We start from the raw sequence: 12,171 nt of genomic DNA, 5'->3' as shown, positions 1-12,171 counted from the left end.
AAAATCATTTTATCTAGTAACTAATATAGGACTAACAAAAAAAAAAACATTTAAAATCTCTATCAATCTTTAATTTCATTATAGTTATTTTTTTGATTTTTTTTTATATATACTAAGAGAAAAAACAACTTTTCAACAAGAAAAGAGGAATAACAACTGGAATATCATATAGGTTTGGTATCAACGCTATTTTGTCCAAAAAATTAATATAGTTGGAACATTTTTTTTTAGTCTTAAGTGTGTTAAATGAGTGAAAAGCCCAAAATCTAGACCCTAATAGGAAAAAAAACTAATCGGCAAAAATAATAATGTAAAAGAACCCGCTTTTTAACACTATTTAAACTTTTAATAACACATATAGTTATGTTGTTAACACCACAATCATATTTTTTCCACAATCCCCTTTTACTCTTCTATGTTGATAACATATATAAATATGTTGACAACATATATAATTGTGTTGTTATAAACAGTTGACTACATATGCAATAATGTCCTGACTTGTTATAAAACGAGGGTGTGACCCGTGCTCGTAGGGCAGATATAGTTCTTTCGAATTCATTAAAAATCTAAACATACAATCTCAAACATTTACGGAAATAAGCATGAGCTAAACATTTAAAATTAATTGATGTAAACAAACACAAACAAATAGTGAAAATTGATTCATTAACCCACTTCTTCCTGCGGGGAATATTGAACCCTCTTTGCACAACCATGCATATCTTCATCCCCTTCATATGCCTATTGAGCTTTAGCTTCGTGCGAAAGGATCATCTAGTCCTTGATGTTCATACCATGCATTATTGTTTCCAAGGGCGGAACCAGGATTTCTTATCAGACAGGGCCAACCTAAAGTTAAAATTTTAGAAAATGAAAGTTTAATTTATGTAGCTAGATGTTCTAAAGGGACTAATTTTTAGGGTTCATAGTTATCTAGGGTGTATTGAGAGTCTTGTCTGGAACATATAAAGTCATATTATTAGTGATTCTCTTGACTAAATCGAGAAAATCGGAAACAAAACAAGTAGTGTTCAGGTTTATAGTTCTCTTTGGGCGTGTATTGCTAGTCTTGTTTGGGTTAAAAAGAAAAATGAAAAACTCAAAAAGATATGAACTCTTGACTAAATCGAGAAAATCGGAAACAAAACAACTAGTGTTTTAGGGTTTATAGTTATCTTTGGGCGTGTATTGATAGTCTTGTTTGGATAAAAAAGAAAAATAAAAAAATTCAAAAACATACGAAAGGGAAGAGGTGATTTGAACTACTAACCTCAAGTTGCTCAAACTAAAGTATGACTAACTCAGGAACAGTTATTGTCATGCACTACTATATTGGGTCTTTTTTGAACTTAGTTGGAAGCTCAGTTTCAAAAGTAAAAGGAAAGGTCACTTCATGAGGGAGGGAAGTTTTGAACACATGACCTATCATGCGTTAACTAAGGGCAAAACCAGCTGGGCCAACCTCGGTTTTTGAGTAAGTTTCTATCCTTTCTTACTAATCTCTGAATTCCAGCCTGGGCCATAGCCTAGGCTGGTCTTCACATGGTTCCTCCCCTGATTGTTTCCTTCCATTCGTCTAGTTCCATGTCTGTCATTTGAGTTGCTGCCCTAGCAGGAACACAATCTCCAGTGCATTGCACTGCTCCGGAGTTAAAGAGTCAAGAAACTCTATAGTGAAATGTATGTATAATTTTCACCTACGAATGACCTCTAGTACATCAACATTCCTCATCATTTATCACCCTGAACACCTTTTGACTTCAACAACCTTAAACAAAAAGTAATAAAAGTAAACTGTATAAGATAGCGAACAACTACGTGCAGAGACAACTTTTCTTGATGAAGAAGAAATATAAAAAAATATAATGAATACCTTTTTACAAACATCTTTAGATAAATAAGATATTAAAAAATAATGATATAATGACCTTAAGAAGCTGCTCATGATAGAAACTCAAACTCATGAGACAAAATAAATTTGTATATAGCGTATTTGTGAAGGCCAAACCCAAAAAAAAATTAAGAGTGATTTACTACCAATCTGTTAAATTGTGTTATCGTTGTTGTCACAGATATCTTGTTCGAACACTAAAATCAACATAATGTAAGTCTCAATCAGTTACATTGATTTCTCCTAAGTTTGACTAAACCCGAAAAGCCAATATGATAGTAACAAAAAGGGTTATTTCCCAAATGACCCCCAACTTTGTGACCAACTTTCTGCCTTACCCCCTACTTTAGCAAAAATATTCATATGACCCCCTTTTTTCAGTTACCGTTGACTGTCCGTTACTCTCTCTCCTCCATCTCATCACCTCTCTCTGCCACATCATTGATCACGCCACGTCATCGTCTTTACCGGCAGGGGTCGCCGGCCGACCAAATTTTCGGTCGACGACCTTCAAACTTTTTTTCTTCTCTCTCTAATATATTTTATAATTCTCTCCTCTCTCTCTCTAAACACTCCGGCGAAGGGAGAACCCTTCGCCGGAGTGTTTAGAGAGAGAAGAGAATTAAATTTTTTTTAGAGAGAGAGAGAAAAAAAAAGTTTGAAGGTCGCCAACCAGAAATTTGGCTGGCCGTCGACCCCTGCCAGTGAAAACGATGATGTAGCATGATAAATGATGTGCCAGAGCGAGGGGATGAGATGGAGGAGAGGGAGTAACATACATTTAACGGTAACTGAAAAAAGGGGACTATATGGGTATTTTTTCTAAAGTAGGGGGCTAGGCAGGAAGCTGATCACAAAGTTGGGGGCCATTTGGAAAATAATCCTAAAAAAATGATAGCTTAAATCACACTAAACCCTAAGAAGTCAAAATTCAACAAGAAGGTAGAGAGAACGAGGGAAAAATGAGCAAAACTAGATAGAGTGACGAAATTTTTTACTTCAGAAAGTTGCAATGACGGACAAAGTCATATTGAACCCTAACACACAAAAAATTCACCAAAACTGTAGAGAAAAAGCCGCAAAAAAATTTAACAAACTATAATTTCAAAGAGAGAGAAGTGATAACATGAGAGATTATTTGGTGAGACTAACCATTATACAAATTTTTTTTTTTTAAATACAAACATGGTACCACCAATGTCCGAAAGTTGTATTGCCGGAACCCAAAAAATTGACAGTAATTTATCTGCGAATCAATTAAGTAATGTCAGCACTATTGTCACGGAAGTCTTATAACCTTAAAATCAACGTAATATAAGTCTCAACCAACCAGTTACGTTGATTTCTCTCCAAAATACACAAAACCTAGTTTGGTGTAAACAACTAAATTTCTTTCAGCAAAACCATCGAGCAATTCCATAAAAGGACAATAGAACCCAAGACACAATACAAATATAAATGAGAAAGAACTTACCATAAAAAAGGGATAGATGAGTGAAGAATACATAACAACGAAGATGAACCTACAAAATAATTGAAACCCAAACTAAAGAAAACGAGAAAGATGAAAAGTTATTCGAAATCAAATACACACTTAAAATGTCGTTTGATGCATATTTCAATCTTCACAAACAAAAAGACCACAAGTTTGCATGTTATGAGAGGGTTACATATCTTGCCCCCGCCATTCTTTTCTCAATGTTTCAAACCACTATTGTCCGTGCCTCTGGCACGGGTAATGACTAGTATAATTAATATAAAAAAGTAGTTTAACACCTAGCTACTTAGCAAACATAAAAAAGATTTTTGTTCATAAAAATATTACATTAATATGTGTATCATGTTTTGTATTTAATATCTACAGAGGAAGAAAACAAGCTGGATCCCTCTCTAACCTCTCACATTCTATATGTTTTATTAACACCTAGGTCTAGTGCATTTGATTGGATCGTATATTGCATTTGTGATAGGGTTGCCTATAGGTGGCTCTACTCTTGCTCTTGGGTGTTGGATTTTTCTTTAAGAATAAAAAAAGTTATTTTCTACTACACAATGTTGGACGTTTCTTATTTTGTTTCGCTATTCTAAAACCTTTAAATGTAGCAATTAAAACTGTTACTACCATTTACTTTCATTTTAATGGTATGTTTACTTGTATCCAAAACTATGAGGAATGCGATGAACTATTTAAGGCAGTTCCAAACATTAAGAAGAATAAATCGTAATAGATTCAAAGTCTATGCATCTCGGATCAATGTGAAGAACGTCCTAATTGAGAAGAAATTTTCATCTCAGGGATGTTAAAGTGGCTACTTTGGATTGTCATCGTATTCTAGAATTTGAATCATTTCATTATTTTATTAGAGTTTTGTAAGACTTCTTCGCGGGATCCTAAAATATTTAATATGACTATATATATGTATGTACTTCGCGTATCGTGCTCGTAAAGCCATCAAAACCCTATGCGCACATTGGGAAAATGTTTTTCTTTCTCTCTATTTTGATCCCACAAATATATTTTCTACTTATGAATAAATATTTTTGAGTTCAGTTCCAATTGTTTATAACATAATAATTGGGTTTTTTTTAGGTTACCCCCTCAAAATTAATTGGTAATTGAGTTACCTCCTTCTCAACAATTTAGAATGGAAAAGAATCTATATAACAGAAATCAAAACAAAACAAAAATCAAAGTAATGATCCGAGCGAGAGTGGAGAGAGGGAGAGAGATGATAAAACCTTATCAATTTCATGGAGTTCTTTGGTCCTGAAATTTTTTGATTATAGACTCCCTTCCTCTTCTTTTTCTTTCCTCTGATTATAACACAAAATTATTCAACAATTTAGAATGAAAAAGAATCTATATAACAGAAATCAAAACAATTTAGAATGGAAAATAATCTATATAACATAAATCAAAACAAAACAGAAATCAAAGTAATGATCCGAGCGAGAGAGGGAGAGAGAGATGATAAAACCTTATCGATTTCATGGAGTTCTTTGGTACTTGAAAGTTTTGATTATAGACTCCCTTCCTCTTCTATTTCTTTCCTCTGATTATAACACAAAATTATTGAACAATTTATAACGAAAAAGAATCTATATAAGAACAAAAAAAAGAACAAAGTAACGTATTTCTGTTACAAATTGATTGGGGACACAAAAATGTATCATTTGAACAACGTATGTACCCAAACATTCCTGGAATCGAAACCAATACTCATGCCTAGGTTTTTTCAGAATGGGGAAGAAACCTATTTCTAGTATGAAAATCCTGAGTTGATACATGAAAGGAAACCATAAATAGTCAGAGTATTCAAACAAATCTGGTCCTGATTCACAAACCACACAAGGGAAACAAATGGATCATATCAACATTAGCAACAACAGACAAAAATGAATTCATTTGAACTCAAATCTGAAGGAATAGATAAATAGGGAGAGAGAGAAGATAAAACCTTATCGATTTCATGGAGTTTTGGGGTGAAAGAGGAGATGAGGAGACTGGAATATGAATGTGAAAAAAAAGGGTTTGGGGGAAAAATCGAAAGAAGAAAGGAGAGGCGTTACGTCTACAGAGGAAGAAAGGAAGACGGTGTCATTAATTTTGTCCTAATCAGCTTTTGTCCTAATCAGCACAGTTCTGTTTTGTTATATAGATTATTAATAATATTTAACAAAAAAGTATTTTTAATAATACAAGTATATTTTAAATATTATATACTATATTAGTAATAATATTAATAAAATATACTATATTAATAATAATATTAATAAAATATACTGTATTAGTAATAATATTAATAAAATATTATATTTTTAATAAAATATTATATTTTTAATAAAATATTATATTTTTAATAAAATATTATATTTTTAATAACATATTATATTTTTAATAAAATATTATATTTTTAATAAAATATTATATTTTTAATAAAATATTATATTTTAAATATTATTGTATATTTTTAATAAAATACTTAAAATATACTATATTAGTAATGATATTATAAAACATATAAAATATATCTATATACTAGTCATTGTAGCTCTACATTTTCGAAATCATATTTCCCGTGCAAATTCTATCATTGTATACTAAGTTGTTTGATAATACATCTTCATCCCTTAATCAAATTTTGAAGTTGTACATAAAAATCTATAATGTAACATCCCTTGTTACTTAAACCTACTTTTTTTTTTCTAGATATGTCTCATCTATTAGTTATTGAGAGTGAAATGAGGATAGATGGTGAATACTACCAGAGAAAGCTCGGGAATCATGATGTTGTAGCTAAATTATGCAACAAACCAGTGGTAGATGTAGATAAATTTACATTTGATCATAAAAGTTTCTTAAGTTACTGGGGTATATACAAGGATGCAAACAATAACTCATACCATGTCTATCAAACTTATTTATGTACCCTTGGAGAGTTCGAAAGTAGATGTCATGGCTTACCAGAATTGAGAGTTTCTTAAGTTACTGTGGTAGAAGTAGATAAATTTACATTTGATCATAAAAGAAAAAAAATCATACACTTACCAGAATTGAGATTTACTATTAAGCCATCTTTTATTTTATAACTAAGCAAAATCTATAAGTTTATAAAATGATTTTTCGGTTTTATACCTAGTTCAAAACTCGCAACATCTGCTTATTATGTGTTATATATATTAAAAAAATCTATAAGTTTATAAAATGATTTTTCGATTTTATATTATATATATATATATTAAAAATTCATAAGTTTATAAAATAATTTTTCGGTTTTATACCTAGTTCAAAACTCGCGACATCGGCTTATTATGTGATATTTATATTATATATATATATTAATAGTGCTTATATGTGTTTTTAAATACATTAATAATGTATACACTAAATATTAATAATACTTATTTATATTACTAATAAAATAAATATAGTTTATTTATAATATTAATATTGAGTATTTTATTAATAATATTTATACTGAGTATTTCATTAATTATATTTATTAAGTATAAATATTTCATATATTATTATTATTAATATATACAAAATATTTACTATACATATATTTCATAAATTAGGTTGTATGTTTTTACTATTATATTTAACTTTTATATTTCGTTTTGATCTTACATTTTATTTAAAAATATATTTTACATCGAAATAACATTGTCTCCAAGTCTATGAAAAAAAAAACATTATGCGCCATTCATTTCCATGTCTATTAAAAAAAAAACATTTTTTGATGATCACTAAATTTTTTTTTGAGTAAAATCTTCAATTAATAAATAAAGGAGTTATAAAGTTTAAACATTTGAGAATGTAATCTCGATTGAGGATGAAGAAAAGTGGACTAAACTGTAACACAATTTAACACCGTAAGGACCATTCATCGAAATGAACTTATGGGGAAGTAAAGCCGCAAGCTTGCGTGCCTCTTGATTGTAATTTCTCGGACAATATTTGTGAGATTGGGTTTGGAAATCCAATTGAAGAGGCGGTTTCAAGTTTGAATTGTGAAGCTTAGGCGGTGCGAAGCTTAGGCAGTTTCTTTGGCTTTTCTAATAGGCAGTTTTGGTTTGTGAAAGAGGCGGTTTTTGGTTTCTAAATTTTGGCTTGTTAAATGGCACCAAAATATAGAAACCAAAGTTTCTATTATTGAGCTTGTTATGACGGTGGATATCCTATATAAATAGGGGGGTTGAGTGCTTGTAATTCACAACAACAACAAACACAACAACTATTCTTTAGAGAGAGCAAGTGAGAGAGAAATTTTTGTTCATAGTTTTGAGCGGTGTTTAATTTTTCGGTCGTCGAAGATCTAGTATAGAAGGTTAAATTTCTATACGGTACCATCTTGGGACGAACTTGCGGGTTGTGTGAGTTGTCTTTATCTATCCTTCAATAAAGATTTCTTGTTCGCCCGAGGACGTAGGCTTTAAAGCCGAAACTCGTTAAATTCTGTTTGCATATTTAGTTCTGGCTTAACTTTTCGATTAATTTTTATAATCGGATCAATTTCTAGGATAGGTTCGATAGCTTCCGCCAGGGGCGAACCTATGTGAAGACCAGCCTAGGCAGTGGCCCAGGCTGATATTTATAGTTTTCTATTAAAGATATAGGCAGAGTTGGGCAATTAGCTCAGTGGGTAAGGCTCGAACTTATTCACATGATCTACAAAAACTTTTGTTTTTGGCTCCTCTTTGGTAAAGGTTAAGACGCTCACAATACTTAAGAAAGGCGCCTCCATTAAGCCAAAGTTTGTATAGGGAAGAGGCGTCCTTACGGTTTTTTGGGGGCGTTTTTAAGACTTCGTGAGACTAATTCTCGTTTTGCCCTTGTAATATGAATAAGTTACAAAAAAGACCTCCAAATTTTACCATCTTCTACAATTGACCCTAAAATAACTTAAATTTTTTTTTTTCTTTAATACATCATATTTAGGCTTGCCCAGGCTACCTAAAAATCCTGGTTCCGCCCCTGGCTTCCGCGACTTTTAGTACTAATATCAGAGCCTTGTTGAGATTGAACGAAGAGAAGATGGGATCGAGAAGTGGTACGGTCAAATAAGGAAAATATGAGATAGAGAAGTTCAATGGGAAAAACAATTTTTCTTATTGGCGGATGCAGATGAAGAATCTGCTAATCCCTCAGAAATTACACAAGACGTTGACGGGAAAGAAACCAGGAGATATGTCACATGAGGATTGAGAAGAGTTAGATCTCGAAGCACGGGCAACCATTATGTTGTGTCTTGAGAGGGACGTGGCGTTCCTAGTAGACGGAGAAACAACGACGGCGAGTGTGTGGTTAAAGCTAGAAAGCAATTTCATGACGAAAATTTTAACGAATCGGGTGTACTTAAAATCCAAGTTATTCACATGTAGAATGGAAGAGGGTTCTTCTATTCAGGAATATGTGAACAAGTTTGACAAGATTATCTCAGATTTGAAGGATATTGATGTTAAGGTTGAGGATGAGGACCGAGCCCTCATATTGTTACTTTCATTGCCTAAATCCTATGAGAACCTTGTTCAAACTTTGATAATTATTGGTGACAGTCTAAGCATGGAAGAGACGAGAAATTCGTTATTAGCGGATGACCTTCGTAAGGTTGCTACTAGCGGTATGACGTCGGGTGGAGTAGACAAGGATCAAGCACAAGGGTTGTTTGCAACGAGGAGGAGGAGTAATGAAAGAGGAAAGGGAAAGGGCGGGAAATCTAGAGGCTCTTTCAAGAAAACGTGCTTTAGTTGTGGTGAGCTTGGCCACTTTAAAGCGGCTTGTCCAAAGAGAAAGTTGAAGCAAAAGAACGAAGGCTAGAACGGGAAACAAGAGATGCAAGAGGCGAGATATGTGTCAGAAGACCCCGACGAATGTTTCTCGGCGACAGAGGTGTCTGAGAAGATCTTCGATAAGTGGATGCTTGATTCAGGGGCGTCACACTATATGTGTCCAAATAGGGAGTGGTTTACTACCTATAGGAGTATAGATGGTGATACAGTTATAACGGGTAATGATAATGTATGTAAAACTGTGGGACTCGGAACAATATGTATCAAGATGCACGATGGAGTGGTGAGAACATTGACGGACGTAAGACATATACCCGATTTGCGGAAAAATCTAATTTCCCTCGGTGTGTTAGAGCGGAACGGCTGTAAGATAATTATAGAGAATGGATCCATAAAAGTTGTTAAGGGTTCTTTGGTGGTAATGAGAGGTCTCGTTACGATAATTTATACAAACTTCTGGGGACAACAATTACGGGACATGTAGCAGTAGGAATCAGTGGAAGGAATCCAACAGCTAGTACGAGGCTTTGGCATATGCGTCTTGGTCATATGTCAGAAAAGGGTATATCTTTGATGTGCGAGATAGGCTTGTCGAAGGACATGAAGAAGCCTTGCATGGAGTTTTGTGAGCATTGTGTGTTCGGGAAGGCCCACAGGGTGACGTTTTCTATAAGCAAGCACAGGATCAAAGAGGTATTAGACTACGTACATACCGATGTCTGGGGACCGGCAAAGTTAGCTTCCAAGGGTGGTTCCAGGTATTTTGTTACATTCGTTGATGATCATTCGAGATTTGTCTGGCTTTATTTTCTGAATAATAAGAATGAGGCATTCAACACAATCCTGGTGTGGAAAGCAATGGTTGAGAACAAAACTGGTCGAAAGCTGAAGACGTTAAGATCGGATAATGGGACCGAGTACACGGATGGGGCATTCAGAATTTTGTAATCAGGAAGGCATTGTGAGGCACTGGATAGTAATAAACACACCTCAGCAGAATGGAGTCGCAGAGAGATTGAACCGTACACTACTTGAGAAGGCTAGATGTATGCGCTCCAATTCGGGATTAGGCGTAGAATGGTGGGCAGAATCTGTTGCTACAACATGATATATTGTGAACAGGTCTCCACATTCCTCTTTAGATGGCGACATACTTTACGAGGTGTGATCAGGTGAACATGCAGATTACGGGAGACTTAAGTTTTTCGGTTGTACGGACTATTACTACGTTAAAGGTAACAAACTTGATAATAGAGCAAAAAAGGCAATTTTCTTAGGATATGCTACAGGAGTCAAAGGTTATCGGCTATGGTGTACGGAAGACAAGAAGTTTGTAATCAGCAGAGATGTGGTATTTGATGAGTCATCTATTGTAGCTATGGCGAAAGCTACGGTGCCTAGTTGTGGTGATGTTGGGTCTACTAAAGCTCAAGTAGTGGAAGTAAAAAGCTGAAGACTAATGGGTTTCTAGGAATCATGATCAGGTGGAGCATTAGGATAATACTCCAGATGAGAAAATTGATGAACCCGATCATGAGGAGGTTCAAGGGGAAGGTACACAAGTTTTACAACAACAACAGAATGTTTCGGTACACACTAGGCCGAAACGGTTATATAAGCCGGTACAGAGGTTAGGGTCAGACAAACCTCTTAAGCATTACGGGCAGGCAAATGTGGTTGAATATGCACTCTCGGTGGAAGACGACGAGCCGGTCACCTTCAAACAAGCTATTACCGCGGAGGAAAGAGAGATTTAGTTGGTTGTTATGCAATAAGAGATGGAGTCTCTTCACAAGAACAAGACATGAGAGGTTGTCCCATTGTCCGAAGGGAAGTATGTTATTGGTTGTAAATGGGTGTACAAGAAGAAATAGGATTCTTCAGAGATCAAGGGTACAAGGTATAAGGCAAGACTAGTGGCCAAGGGTTATGCACAGAAAGAAGGGGTCGACTACAATGAGATTTTCTCCCCGGACATGAAACATACTTCTATTCGGGTGCTATGAGTATTGTTGCTCACAGTGATCTTGAGCTGGAACAACTCGATGTTAAAACCGCCTTCTTGCACGGTGATCTGGAAGAAGAAATTTATATGGCTCAACCTGAGGGAGACAAGGTTGAGGGTAAAGAAAATCAAGTATGTCGTTTGAGAAAGTCTTTATACGGATTGAAACAATCCCCTCGCCAATGGTACAAACGATTTGATTTTTTGATGCTAAAGCATGGTCTTCGCAGAAGTGACTATGATTGTTGTGTATACATCAAGAAGCTTCGCGAAGGTGACTTTATTTATCTCCTTTTGTATGTGGATGACCTGCTTATTGCCTCTCGAAGCATGGTGGAGATAGATAAGTTGAAATCTCAACTCAGTCAATGGTTTGAGATGACAGACATGGGCGCTGCAAAGAAGATACTGGGAATGGAGATTAAGAGAGAGCGATCAGGTAAGAAACTGTACTTGAATCAGAAAGGTTACATCGAACGAGTAGTTTTTCGGTTCGGGATGCAGAATGCGAAGGCGGTGACAACACCTTTGGTACCACACTTCAGGCTCTCGGGAAGACAATCTCCCACTACTACGGTGGAAAAGGATCATATGGATCGTGTACCGTATGCTAGTGCAGTTGGCAGTTTGATGTACGCTATGGTGTGTACTCGTCCGGATTTTTCACAGGCGTTAGTGTGGTTAGTAGGTTTATGGCAAACCCGGGGAAGACACATTGGGAAGCTGTGAAGTGGGTTTTGAGGTACTTAAAGGGTACTGTTGATACGGGTTTGTGCTTTGGTGGAGACACATGTTAGGTAAGCGGTTATGTTGACTCAGATTATGCTGGCGATCTAGATAGAAGACGATCTACTACTGGTTATGTATTTAGGTTTCATGGTGGTCCAATTAGTTGGCGATCGATGTTACAATCTACAGTTGCGTTATCTACTACGGAGGCCGAGTATATGGCTATGGCCGAGGGTGTGAAGGAAGCATT

The 12,171-nt window shown here is 34.9% G+C and overlaps 1 long non-coding RNA gene across 1 annotated transcript; it reads right to left on the bottom strand.

Annotated features, from left to right (window-relative positions):
• Positions 1-3,369: 3,369 nt before the first annotated feature.
• Positions 3,370-5,480, bottom strand: LOC147568723 (uncharacterized). Its single transcript, XR_015238421.1, has 4 exons — positions 5,353-5,480; positions 4,873-4,947; positions 4,634-4,708; positions 3,370-3,417 (listed from the first exon to the last, which is right to left on the bottom strand). It is a non-coding gene; the product is annotated as an uncharacterized LOC147568723 (long non-coding RNA).
• Positions 5,481-12,171: the final 6,691 nt, after the last annotated feature.

This window comes from Eschscholzia californica, unplaced genomic scaffold (assembly GCF_041429995.1).
Source record: "Eschscholzia californica isolate CP2 unplaced genomic scaffold, dmEscCali1.0.p SCAF_1, whole genome shotgun sequence".
Lineage (NCBI taxonomy): Eukaryota > Viridiplantae > Streptophyta > Magnoliopsida > Ranunculales > Papaveraceae > Eschscholzia > Eschscholzia californica.
Note: the sequence above shows the minus strand (reverse complement) of the source record. Positions and strands in the feature narration are given on the sequence as shown.